The 12,910-nt window shown below is 38.6% G+C and overlaps 1 non-coding gene across 1 annotated transcript; it reads right to left on the bottom strand.

Moving 5' to 3' along the window:
- Nucleotides 1–2,421: 2,421 nt before the first annotated feature.
- On the bottom strand, nt 2,422–2,548 carry LOC124238797 (small nucleolar RNA SNORA25). Its single transcript, XR_006888398.1, has one exon. It is a non-coding gene; the product is annotated as a small nucleolar RNA SNORA25 (small nucleolar RNA).
- Between the last annotated feature and the right edge of the window lie 10,362 nt (nt 2,549–12,910).

Genomic DNA, 12,910 nt, shown 5'->3' with positions numbered 1-12,910 from the left:
TCTGAAGGCACGTTGAGGGAGGCTGGCATAACGTGACAGTGCCCCATGGTACCTGAGCACAGCGCATTGAAATATCACGTAAGTGATGCAGAGCATTTAATGAGTCGGGACTGAAAACTTTAATTAGCTTGTAGGGCTTTTTATTATTTTATTTTTTGTTCATTATATTTTCTGCTCAGTCTCTGTGGATGTTCTGCATTTTCATCATCAAATGACTGGCTGGCTATTTTTGTCAAACAAGAAGCCTGAAACCATCAACTCTGAGTGCGGAGACAGTCTGCCCGCTCTGTCAACAGGATGAAAGTGGGTTTTTTAATTACAAGGATAACATGTTCGCTCATCTAATAATGAAGATGGTTAGCAATTTTAAATTTTAATAATCAATTACTGAAAGTAATTCTCCATTAAACCACAAGAGAGCCATTAAATCTCAAAAGATGGAACATGCTGTATGTAACAGTAGCAAATTTTCTATTTTTAAATATCATTAGGGAATATCTGATTGTTTCATTTCTCTGCATTTCTTTTACCTTTTTCCTCATGCAGACCATCTCATTTTCCGCAGGAAGACAGCACATGATCTTATAAATAATAAAAGAAAACCCTTGTAAGACTTGATCCAGGGGTGTGAAATATGTGCTAAGAATGTAATTTATTTCAGTCTGGCATATTTTGACTGAATAATAAGGAAGGTGACTAATTAATATTATACTATGCTGTGGGCAAGGCAGCGCGGTGGGCTAATCCATGCTCCTTTCACCTCTGGAGACCCACGTTCAAGCCTTAGAGGAGTCAGGACTGCCGAGCACAGTTTGGGGGAGGGGAGGGGAAGGCATCAGATGTCTTTTCCAGGCTGTGGAGACCCCTGTCCATATTCTAAAGCCACCCTGAACGTCAGCCTCTGCTCTGAGGAGATGAGGGAAAAGACAAATGACTGCTACTTGGCTACGGCAATTGGGCTGACTTATATGTCAGGGGCAGAAAGCTCCGTGACAGCTTTGGCTGTCCTGGCTCTAGCCGGCTCACTTTCATCCGGCTTAAACATTTGGAGATAGACAGAATAAAAGAAACGGTGTGTGTGTGTTCAGGTAAGATGTTGGCTAGGGCTGGGGCACAACAATGAGATGGCCAGCAAATGGCGAATTGTTTAGAATCAAATTAGCCGAAGTCTCCATTAGAAGCAGCTGGTTCCATTTCTGCAGTATCCGAAGCTTAAAGAGTATAGAAAGGTACTGTGCTTTCTTTCTAAGGCATTTGCTTTGCTTTCAGACAATGGGAAGGCCACTCTGACTCTTACCAGTGGTACTGCACTCGGCACCCACCCACCTACCATGTTGTCTGTGGGACAAAGGAAATGGACTGCCTGGAGTACCATAAGCAACATGTCCAGAGATGAGGTTCTCATCATGATCGTTTTTCTGATGGGAACTGTGCCTGTGTTTCTGCACTGCACTGGCCTTTCCAGCAAGCAGCTTCCCTGGGCGGGATTAAAGTAGGAACTCTGCCAGGTCAGGCAGGATTGGGGAGGGTAGGGATGGATCAGGGCATGGATAATTAAGATGCGGTTCCTTTGCACTTTTTCACAGGAAATTTCAGGTCTCTGGATATTGTAGGGTTCCTGCTTCTCTCTCATTCAGCTAATTGGACTTTAATCGTCATTAGGACCATGGCTGGGGAGCGGCTGGTTTGGTGGAGATAAGTGAATGTTGGGTCGAAACTTGGAGAGTTCCCCAGGTGAAATTCGAAACTGACCACCGTACAAGGAGGGCAAGGAGAGACCAAAGAAAGAGGCGGACCACTCCAGATTGGTAGGTGGCAGTTTTAATAAGCAAGGGAACTTACATATGAGGCTTGTCTTGGGGAGCTGCAGGATAAGTTGGTCACTGTACCCACCTGCCAGAAGCCTAAAAGTTTATATAGAGGCCTTAACGGGGTTCAGTCACGTATACAATGCAGGTGGTCTCAACAATGCATTACTCTCTCAAGGCTGCATCACTGAAGTGGCTCCTAGTACAGGAACAGTGGGCAGAATGTACATTCCAAGACAGGAGAGTGGGTAAGGTGCCTCTGCTCGGATTCCCCAGGTCCAGCTTTCAGGTCAACCTGTGGTCATATCCTCTTGATGACGTCCTCCAACAGAGAAACGCATCCACACTGGGTAATTTTGGTATTTGTTAGCACATCTGAGAGGTGACTTAGTGAGGAGGATAAGAAGAAACTATCTGTTAAAGTTTAAGTTCTGATGTGAATTCCAGTTACTAGCTATCATGACTAGTCCCTGTTCTGCCTTTTTACTATTAGGATGTGTAACTGAGTGTGAGTGATAAACATATTTTTTTGACATTGAGACATTTATCTACTTTCCCAGATCACCAATCATGGGTCCTTATGAGTGAACTATCATGATTATGAGAGGCTGCATTTTGTATCTCCTCAGAAAAACTTAGCACTGTTGAGTGATTATGGCATCCAATGAAGAACTTCAATCTTTCGTCACAGAGTTAAGAGCTCCTGGTTTCACAGCCCACAGCCCTCTTTGAAATGAACAATGTATGTTTTAACTGGGGCAGAAAGACCCATCACCTCTGGATGACAGGCAGGTTTTAAGAACCAGAAATCTTTCTGGCAATCGCATTTGTAAATGCTGCGGACTGAAATCCGCATTAGTGTGTTTGGTTCTGCTTGAAATCTTAGTGCAGCCTTGGGTATTCTTCCATATTCCGTTTTCTACAGAAACAAATCTGGTTCTTCAAAAGGGCACATAATAGGAAATACTGTTTCTTTTGTTTCAAATCTATTTTTAAAGACAAATTACAGCTCCTGATGCTGTGGTTTAGTGAAGCTGTTATTTTGGGGTATATGTGTTACTTCTGTAATGGGTGTAAAAACAACCAGGGCATGGAGAATCTGGCTTCATGCTGCCTGCTAGCTTTGTTTGCGCCGTTTTAGATTGGTCCCTGGGGTGCAGGCGGGTAACTGGGCAACATACATTGAGTCTTCAGGTATTTGGTTTGGAGGTCAGGCTGTGGATTCCCTTTCCTAGGAGCCTTTACTACTTCAGAGCGGGAGAGAGTCAACTCTTAGTGGCTTCCCTAAGGACTATCTGAAACCCCGCAGACAGTTGGAGGGAAAGGGCACTGCCAAATCTCCCTTACCTCCCCTATGGTGTTTGGGTTGTTCCCTAAAGGTAGAAAAAGTTGTCCTTGGCGTCATTGAAGGTAAGATTCTATTCCACAGAGAAGATGTCAAAGTCAGCAGGGGGCGACTCCGGGGAATCTTCCACTGCTTGCTGGGAAACTGAGAGCAGAAGGGTAAATCCTAAGGGAGGACTAATCTAACACCCAGCGCGGGGAGGGAGAGACAATCAGGCAACCACGCTAGCAGGCTCAAGGCTAGAATCACAGAACCATTCTGATGAAAATTTGGATGACTCATGAAGATCAAAGAGGTAGAGAGCAGCTCTACCTATGCCAAAACCGAGGATCTCTGATTCAAAGCCCTAGGTCTGCTGCATGATGAGATTGTCCACAGTGACGCAAATGATTTTCTGATGAGGTGCAATGCAGCAAGAGCATAACATGGTAGGGAGAGGGTGGGCTTTGGAGTCAAACAATGCCGGATTTGAGGCCCACCTCAGCCACCTGTTAGCTCTGTCATCTTGAGCAGTTTATTTAACCTCTTTAAGCCTCATTTTTCTCATCTATTAAGTGAAGATAAAAATAGGGCAGGGTTTCTCAACCTCAGCACTATTGACATTTTGGACTGATAATTCTTTGTTGTGGGGGCCATCATGTGCTTTGAAGGATGTTTAGCAGCATTCCTGGCCTCTAGCCCTAGATGCCAATAGCACAACCCCTCCCTGCCAAGTTATGACAACCAAAAATGACTCCAGACATTGCAAAATGTCCCTTAGGGTCAAAAATGGTCCCAGCTGAGAACCACTGCAATGGTGCCATAGTGGGAATAATGCAGTTCTGTGTAAAGCACTTGGCATGGTATCTGGCATATAATAATTGCTCAGTAGATATTAGATATTTTTACCCATTGATAAAAATGTGAGTAGTACTTTTATTAGATATTAAATAAGACTGATTATTAGGGGATACCATTCACTCTCTCCGGCCGTGTGTGAATAGTCTTAGTCCAGAGTTTCAGATGGCTGTGCTGTCTTTCGCTTTGAACAAGGGGAAGCGGGTTACAAAAAAAAGATATTTTTTCTGTGTTCACATTCTTAGTTCATGTACACCATGCAGATACACTCACAGCTCACCTGGTAGAGAGTTTGCATAACAGTAGCTGCATGATTCATTGATTAAACACTGCAGTGTTCATAGCATATTCTGGGAGAACAATTACAACTTCCTCAGTGTAATACACATCTTCATGTTGAGTAGCTGCCCACAGTATTCTTATTTGGAAAGACATTCATGACAGTTATATATTCCATTAAAAATGTGTTTATATTGTTTCCAAACTATAGAATATTCACTCGTTTTGTTGACATAATCTAAAGAGGAAGAATGACATTCATTTTTGTGTATCATGCACATTAATGTCCTATCTTGTTTGGCTATTATTTGATAACATGTACAACAATATAATCATTCAGAATGCAATTCTAGCTTCTCCTTGAATTCAGTGATTGAAAAATAAACCACACAACATGATCCACTGTCTTGGCTTCGCATCAACCTCCCACCACTTCTCCAGTGAAAACAAACTTCAGGCTTCTAAAAAGAATAGGCGCGACTAACCAAGGTAATTTCTTCCCACATTAATCTTAAGAGTCATCAAGGTTTCATTTCTTTGCCTCCAAATTGAACTGCTGAATTTTGCAGAAGGCACTACAAGTTACAAAAGGGAGATTAAATTAAAACAAAAGGCAAGTGTCATTAAGACAACAGTAATAAAAGGTGGAGGAAAAATCTTAAAAAAAATGTATGCATGTATTTTTTGAAAGAAAACTTTGATCTAAGAAGAACCATTTTTCAACTTGCACTGGAAATATTTGGGTTTGGTTCTTTCATTTAATTTGCTTAGAGTGAAACTCATTAGAGTAACTTGTGGAACACTGATTTGACAGATACTTTAGGCAAATACTTTGGGCCAATGGTATATTAGAATTAGAATTTTTGTTTTCCAAATTGCAAAAGCAATTTGAAGAACCAAATCAAAACAAGGTTTTATTTTGCTTTTTTTTCTTTTAATTCATATCTGTGTTGTGTGATCTTCAAGGCCATCTGTCAATCACTCTTCTTCAACTTTCCATCTCTTGTTTCTTCTACAAATTTATTAGCCCCAAATATACATTCTCATGCTTCTCTACCTTTTCTCTTTGGACATCCATCTTCATCACTTCCTTGGTCTTCTGGGTTAAACTCTTCCTTTCAATTTTCTTTTCTAGTTACACCTGTACACACTGATTATGCCTTCATTCCATATCTCCTTATTACTTAGGTAAATATTTTTTACTATATTATTTTGCACTGGTTTGTATGTTGCTTAGCAATTTTGTGCTGGTTACCTGTGTTTTGTGTCTTTCCGAGTAGATTGTATCGTGGAAAGCATAGAATGTCTTTGACTTTTATTTTTCTCAAAGTACCTACCCAGATGCTGTGAATGTATAACAATATGTATGGGATGAATTAATGAATACTATTTTGAGCTGTTTGAAAGTTTTTATGGAGGTCCTCTTATTGAAGTGCTTAAAATTATTTGATAAATCTATATAATATGCAGTAACAACATCAGAAATACCACTTAATCAGAATGATGCACTGGTTTAATCTAGTCTGATTCTCATTTTGCAGATGAAAAAACTGAATGGATAAATGAGTCAATTGGTATAAACTCAATGATCAGGCCAGAAGAATAACTGGATATTCCCACTCCTGGCCCCCAGTTTTTACCTCTTGGTTCCACCTCTGGCTTTAGTTAAATATTGCCAATGAAAAGACATACTGATCTAAAAGAAATGGAATATTAGGTCACCTTACACTTTGCAAGAGGGACAATATATAGAATGCTGGAGGTAAGCTCATGCTTAAGAGGCATACAGATCTTCAGATCAAGGGCTGGCTTTGCCACTTAGCCTGGAGAACTCAGATGAGTAACTTTAACACCAAACTTTGTTTACCATCTATAAAATGGGACTAATAATTGTACTTACCTCCAAGTACCTAACGCGTCTGAAACATTTGTATGGCATATAAAAAGCTATTAGTAAATGCTACCTATAATTATTAACACTTTATGGCTTTACAGTTTAAAAAGAATTTTTAATTATATTAATTTAATCTATTTTATAGATATTACATATGGATATCAATTCATCTATTTTTTAGCATATTTAAAAAAAGTATATCTTTGTGCTCTACTTTGTCGGTATCCCCAAGAAGATTTCTAAGAGTAGTTTTTTCTAAATTATCTAAAGAAAAAAATTCTTCTGTGTTTTCAGTTTAGAGAATTTGGATGTTACAGATACTTTTGTTTTCATTTTCAGGAGAACTCTCATGATTCTCCTTTTAAAAATAGCTGTCAACATCCTTAAAAATTATCTTATAGTTTTAGTCATGTATCTCCTTGAAGAACTGGCTTTTTCTTTCAAAAAGTGAAATGATGAAAAATAACACTGAGATAAATGGCTTATTTTATTCTTATGTAGCACAATATTTCACAGCTATTTCTTTTAAAATCATAGATTGAATATAAAATTCACATGAGGACAGAATTGTACATTTCTTTTATTAATTTTATATCTTATCTGTTTTAATTTCAACTCACACCCCTTTTCTCGATGACTGGAAAAAAATAACTTTATGGAAAATGTGTTACATAACATTAATTTTTTTTAAACATTTGCTATTATCTAAAATCAGACTGGCACAAATGTCTTTTCTTGCTCACAAGCAGGTTTGAAGTATGGCTGGACCAGGGCTAACTCCAAGTACCTACTCTACATAAATTAATCTCCCAAAGGAAAATGCATTATGCTTATAATTGAAGTTATCATTTCTAATACCACCATTAATGCTGATTGAATCTTAAATTTGTGTTGGGATCATTTATTTGAAGACACTATATTTCTTAAAAATTCATGTCAAGTACACCTTATAAAGGTTAATCTACAGTCTTGAAGCTATTTCTTAGACTTTGGCAACCTGGAGAAGGTCAGATTATGAATCTATGTAACAATAAGAGCCTATATTTTTAATGCATTAAGAGCGATATCCATTTTACAGGAAGATAGAGATTGGCAATTTAACTTAAGGGTTTTATTTTTTAAATTTAAAGAGCTGATGGATCTGTTCACAATATCATCCATTTTTTTCAACTCATTTTCATTCTGTTAAATTAGAATTTTCATTTTAAGCCATTTCCTCTACTTTTCATATGGTGAGTTCTGGGAATAAGTAGTGTCTTCCAACCAGTCCTTTTTTCTCTCTCTCTCTCTCTTCCTGTTTCTTTCAACCCTTTTTCTACATAGATGGGTGCCATCACTATCTACCCAGATGCTATATTTAGAAACTTTGGGGGAGGGTCACTTCTGAGGCCTCTTTTTCCCTCTCTTTGTCATATCCAATCAATCTTCAAATGCTGTCTGTCTTCTCAAAAATAGCTACAGAAGATATGGAAAGCATCTACATCTTCCTGTTCTCCTTCTCATTATTTTGGTGCAAGCAACAGCTGCCTAACCGTTAGGCTGAACCATATGAAACTGACTTTTTTTGGTCAGACAAAAATACTCATGTATTCACAATTTATGTATTTCAACCTAAATAATTTTTCTTTCTTCTTTTTTCTAATTCATTGTTTCACCCTATAGTAAGAGAAATCTTCCAAAAACACAAATCTGATTGTGTTTTACCTTTGTTAACCTCCTTCAATGGTTTCCCATTGTCCCCAAGATAATGTCTGAATTCCTTTCTGTGATCTACAAGGTCCTGCCCTGCATGAGCTGGTCTCTATTGATTTCTTTAGTGTTATTTTTTGCAACTTCCCGCTCTTGCAATATAGCTCATCCTATCTCTGGTCTTTTGTATGTATTGTTTCTTCTATGTGGCCTGTCTTCACTGCCTCTTTGCTTGGCTGAATCCAATTCATCTTTTAGATTTCAATGTATCCAACACTTTCTGTAACCAGCCAGGACTGAGTTAGAAGCTTTCTTACATGCTTCTGTAGCCCTCACCACACTATTTAATTTCATATTTATTTTTTCTCTTCTTTACTCGGTATGCTCCATGGGGGTAAGGGCCTTGTCTTCTAGCTGAGCCCTGGGCTTCTAGTGCTAATGGATTGCAGGTATTTAATACGTTCTTGGGCAAGTTCCTTAATCTCTCAGGTTATCCTCAATTTCCTCATACCAATGGTGAGGATAACCTCATAGGGAGGTGGTGAAGATTGGATGGCAACACCTTGTAATGAGACCTTTCAGCAGACTATTCTTGTTTTAGATCATTGTACTTCCCCTTCCCATCCACTTCTTGAGTATTTGTTTGCTTCCTTTCATTTGGAAGCTTTATTTTCTTACTGGTAGAGTAGAGATTTGGTGCATGATGTAGGGAGGATGAAGGAGAATGGGAAATGAAATGGAGTCACTTTTCTAATCCCCCTGCCAACTCACATCCCTGGGACTGGGTTTAGGCAACTATCCAAAGAGATGCAGAAGTGGTGGGACTCCTTGGGGCTGCACTGTATCTAGGTGATAAAGTGGGCACAGAATTTTAAAGGAGACCCTTTCGCCCTTTTGCATGGGACCCAGTATTTTGTGACTCTCGGAGGACTGGGACCTTGAGTTTGCCAAGCTCAGTTTATAGGGTTATTGTGAGACTACGCCTGGCAGTAAGAAAGGCAGCATTTATCTCATGGGAATACAGAACAGTAAACACAACATGCCAGCCTTTCCAGAGACTAGCACTAGATTAAAGAATCTCTAAGGGATTTTCCTTTTATGGGCCTTCCTTTTTGTTTTCATCTATAATGGTGCTCCAAGACATTATCAGCACTGTTGTTGTTTTTGTTTTGTCTTCTCTCGTCTCCTCTTTCCACTAGCTGCTTTACTCATCCTCTACTCTGTATGTCCTTTTATCTATCTCAAAGCTTTATCTCTTCAAAGCATCTACTCATGGCTGAAATTGTCTTCTTATACCTTGGAAGATAAGACTAAATGGGAAGCCAGCTCAGCATTTGACTTTGAACTCGATTTCTGATCTTGTGCCCCTGCAAGCATTACTGTATTTACTTATTTATTCATTCAATGAATTCATTCAACAGATATTCACTGAGCTTCTACTACATTTCAGGCACTCTTCTTGGTACTAATAATAACACCTAGATGCTATACACATAAAAGTCCCTGGCCTCAAGATACTCACATTCTGGCAACATTCAAACAATTGCAATTTAATATTGGAAATGGAGAAGAGACTGAGACTAGGGCAGAATTCGAGTAGTTACCAATGCAATATTACTTAGAAAGTGATTAGCAAAGTAATGGATGAGAACATTGAAGTCTGTCCTCAGGGTTCCTTGAGACAGCTCCGTGCTGTCATGCTGCCTGTTGATTGCTCACAGCCTCCTCTTTTGTCTTACCTTCTACCTTTTCTCCCGTCAGACTGCTCCCTCTGTGTCCCATTGCTACACAAAACCACTCTGTTTCTCTAGGTCATGGATAATTTATCCGGGAAGTTAACTTACGGGTTGGGGAGTACTCATGAATTAATGCGTATTATACCCAGGTATTTTGTTTACATTTCAATAGGGAGTTTCTGTCATCCTAACGCCCTACTACAAAGCTCTTCTATGGATAATTTCAGACCTTTTTTTCAGGCTAATGGGGAAGCAATTTGGTTGACAGGCAAACTTTCGATAGCTTCCCAAATCTCACTATCTATGTGGCCAATTGGTAAATACTCTCTTCAAATCCCCACTAAAAGAGAAGTAAGACAGAATCATTTATGTTTTTATGACAGCTGTTGCATATGCACTTCATCCTTATAAAAAAGAAAACATTGTAAATCTATTATGAGATTATTTTCACATTATGCTCATTAAAAACTTAAAATTAGGTGTTTCTTGTGTTTGACATTATAAAGAAGGAATCCTGCCTGAGATCTTTCAGTGGGGTGGAAGCCATCATCAGTGAATAGCTGTTTAAATACAGAGATGCAACCCAATTACACCGCTGCATTATTTCTCATCGGGCTGTTACTGCCATTCCCCTTGGCATTATTTTATCTTAAATATCAGTGCATTTATTGCCTTGGACCCCAAGATTCACCACACTTGGAGTTATTGGCTGCTTTGAGGGGAGAGCCTGCTTTTGAACGCAATAGAAGGCTTAAATCTTAGTGTTTCCCAGCTGTCATTCTCCTGTCATAGCCCTCTTTAAAAGGGTTTGGGGTTCTCCTTTCATTACACATGCATAACTTCCATTAGTGTTAATCATATGCTCCATTTTAGAGCTGTTTTGGCCCCTCCGGTTAAATGGGCGTTTAAGCAGTTTTTAATGCATTATATGTACTTATTTTTTAAACGAGTATTATATGCCCAATTGACTGGAATGAATACAAAGTCCATCAGGTGAATACAGATTTATAATTGTTTTTAAAGCATGTATTATTTATTCGACCAACCATGACAGCCCTTTTGGAGTCCTTCCAGCTGAGAGGGGAAATACATGTAGGTGTCAATACTGAATAGACCTTCATGAAATCTTTTAGTGAGGTTCTCTCAGTTAAGCTTAAAGCTTATTTGGCTAATCATTTCCTGTCAACTTCTCTCTCTCTTCACAAACAAACAAATTCTCAAAATATCGCGCACTATTTTTAGCTTGCATCGTCATCATCTGTGAACTAGAGGACAGCTACACAAAACCCTATTCAATTCAAATAAATTCAACAAAATATATAGTGTCTACACAGCATTAAACCCTGATACTGAAAAAGAAAAGATATGCCCAGTTCTCAAGTCATATATAATTGACTACTATTAAATAGTAGACTTTAATAAATTATTTCATTTTACAAATTATTCAGTCTTTCTAAAAATTATTAAAACTAGGCAGACTGAAAAGAAGTTAAATATATTCCTTGTTCTCTTCTCAGACATATGAGAAAAACTCCACTCTGCTCTTCTTTCATAGCATTAACCATGTTACATATCTTTTCTTCCTTCCTCGGGTTAGTAAGATTATTCCAAAATTATTTTCCAAGACTTTAATGCACTTTTTATTTTTGTAGTATCTTCACTTTTTACTATAATAGATTGACTGTATAATAGTGCACTGGAATTTATTTTTATTAGCTTTAAAGCTCAAGACAGATACATCATGCAATTCTACGCCAAATGAAAGATGGCTGCTCTAGGCCATGTCTAAACCATGTCCTGTGATTGGTAGAATTAAAATCCATGTGAGCTATGAGAAGAAAATGTATTGCTTATCACCAGAAAAGAGCAGCACATGGAACTTCAATTTTTGACAGTGAAATTTAAGAATTTTAAAATTTCAAAAGTACTTTAGGAAGACCCTGCCATTCTTTACAGTTCAAAAATGAGGGCTGGCCCCAAGGCTGAGTGATTCACGTACTCCACTTTGGCAGCCCAGGGTTTCACTAGTTCAGATCCTGGGTGCTGACACAGCACGGCTCGTCAAGCCATGCTGAGGTGGCATCCCACACAGCAGAACTAGAAGGACTTGCAAATAGAATATACAACTATGTACTTTGGGGCATTGAGGAGAATGAGGAGGAAGACGAGACAGAGGAGGAGGAGAAGGAGGAGGAATCGGAGGAGGAGGAGGAGAAGGTGGAGAAAGATTGGCAACAGATGTTAGCTCAGGTGCCAATCTTTAAGAAAAAACAAAAACAAAAACCCAAAAGTGAATGCATGAGAAAGACTGTATTCATTGATGTGACCAAGAATAATCCTTTCTGTGCCGTTATGCATGTGAAGATAGTTCTTGGGGTGAGTGCTGTAGCTCCTGTTCACAGAAACTGGTGATGTTTGCAACTCTCCATCTTAGACGAGTCAGTTTGAGACTCTCATTGATAGAGTCTTCCCAGGTAGCAGGACTCTGAGAGGTGTGTGCTGGCTCCTGCTGTTGTCCACTGGTTTCCAAGGGGGCCATTGGTTGATAGTTCATAAGAACACCTGTGGGTGGTTCTTGTGTGGCGGTCACAGAGGGAAGCTTAGTTATGACAATGTGGTTCGGAAACTAGGCAGCGATGGGTAGAATGTGTCTCTTTACTTGAAACCAAAACATAAACTCATCTTTTCAAAACGTGTCCTCGGAGAATTATAATGATGTAAGGTGAGCTTATGTTATTAAAAAATCCACGTTGAAAGTTTCATTAATGGTTAAATTGTCAGCCCAGCGACCATGTTTATATCTGTGTTACTTAATTATAGATTGGTGCTGTTCCTTATCTGATAGCAAAGGCTGTTTAACTTAATATCAATATACATTTTATATCATTCTTTTTCTTTTGGTTTTCCTGCTATTTAGCTTTCTTATTTAAGTCTGCCCATGCTTCCATTTCTCCTTCTTTTCTTTCCTTCTCATTTTCCTCTTCCACAAATACTGATTGAGAATTTCCTACATGTTCCTCTCTGAATTAGGCTGTGAACAAAATATGGCTCAAATCCTTAAAATCTGCATAGTTTAATAAGGACTATATACATGTAAAAAAGGTAATAATTCAATATGATAAGTTTATAAGTATAATGTTAATAAAAATATATCAGTAGATTGGGATATATATGATTGTGATCCATTGGTGGCTTGAGTTTTTGTATTTGTTTGATATGGGCATTTCTATATCAGTCAACCTTTAGCAGTAGCAAGAGTTTTTCTTAAATTGGAGGAAGAAATTTTCCTGGAAGAATCGAAGCAATCCTACTGAAAAATTAT

This window comes from Equus quagga, chromosome 4 (assembly GCF_021613505.1).
Source record: "Equus quagga isolate Etosha38 chromosome 4, UCLA_HA_Equagga_1.0, whole genome shotgun sequence".
NCBI lineage: Eukaryota > Metazoa > Chordata > Mammalia > Perissodactyla > Equidae > Equus > Equus quagga.
The sequence above is the reverse complement of the archived record's forward strand: the minus strand, read 5'-3'. Positions and strand labels throughout refer to the sequence as shown.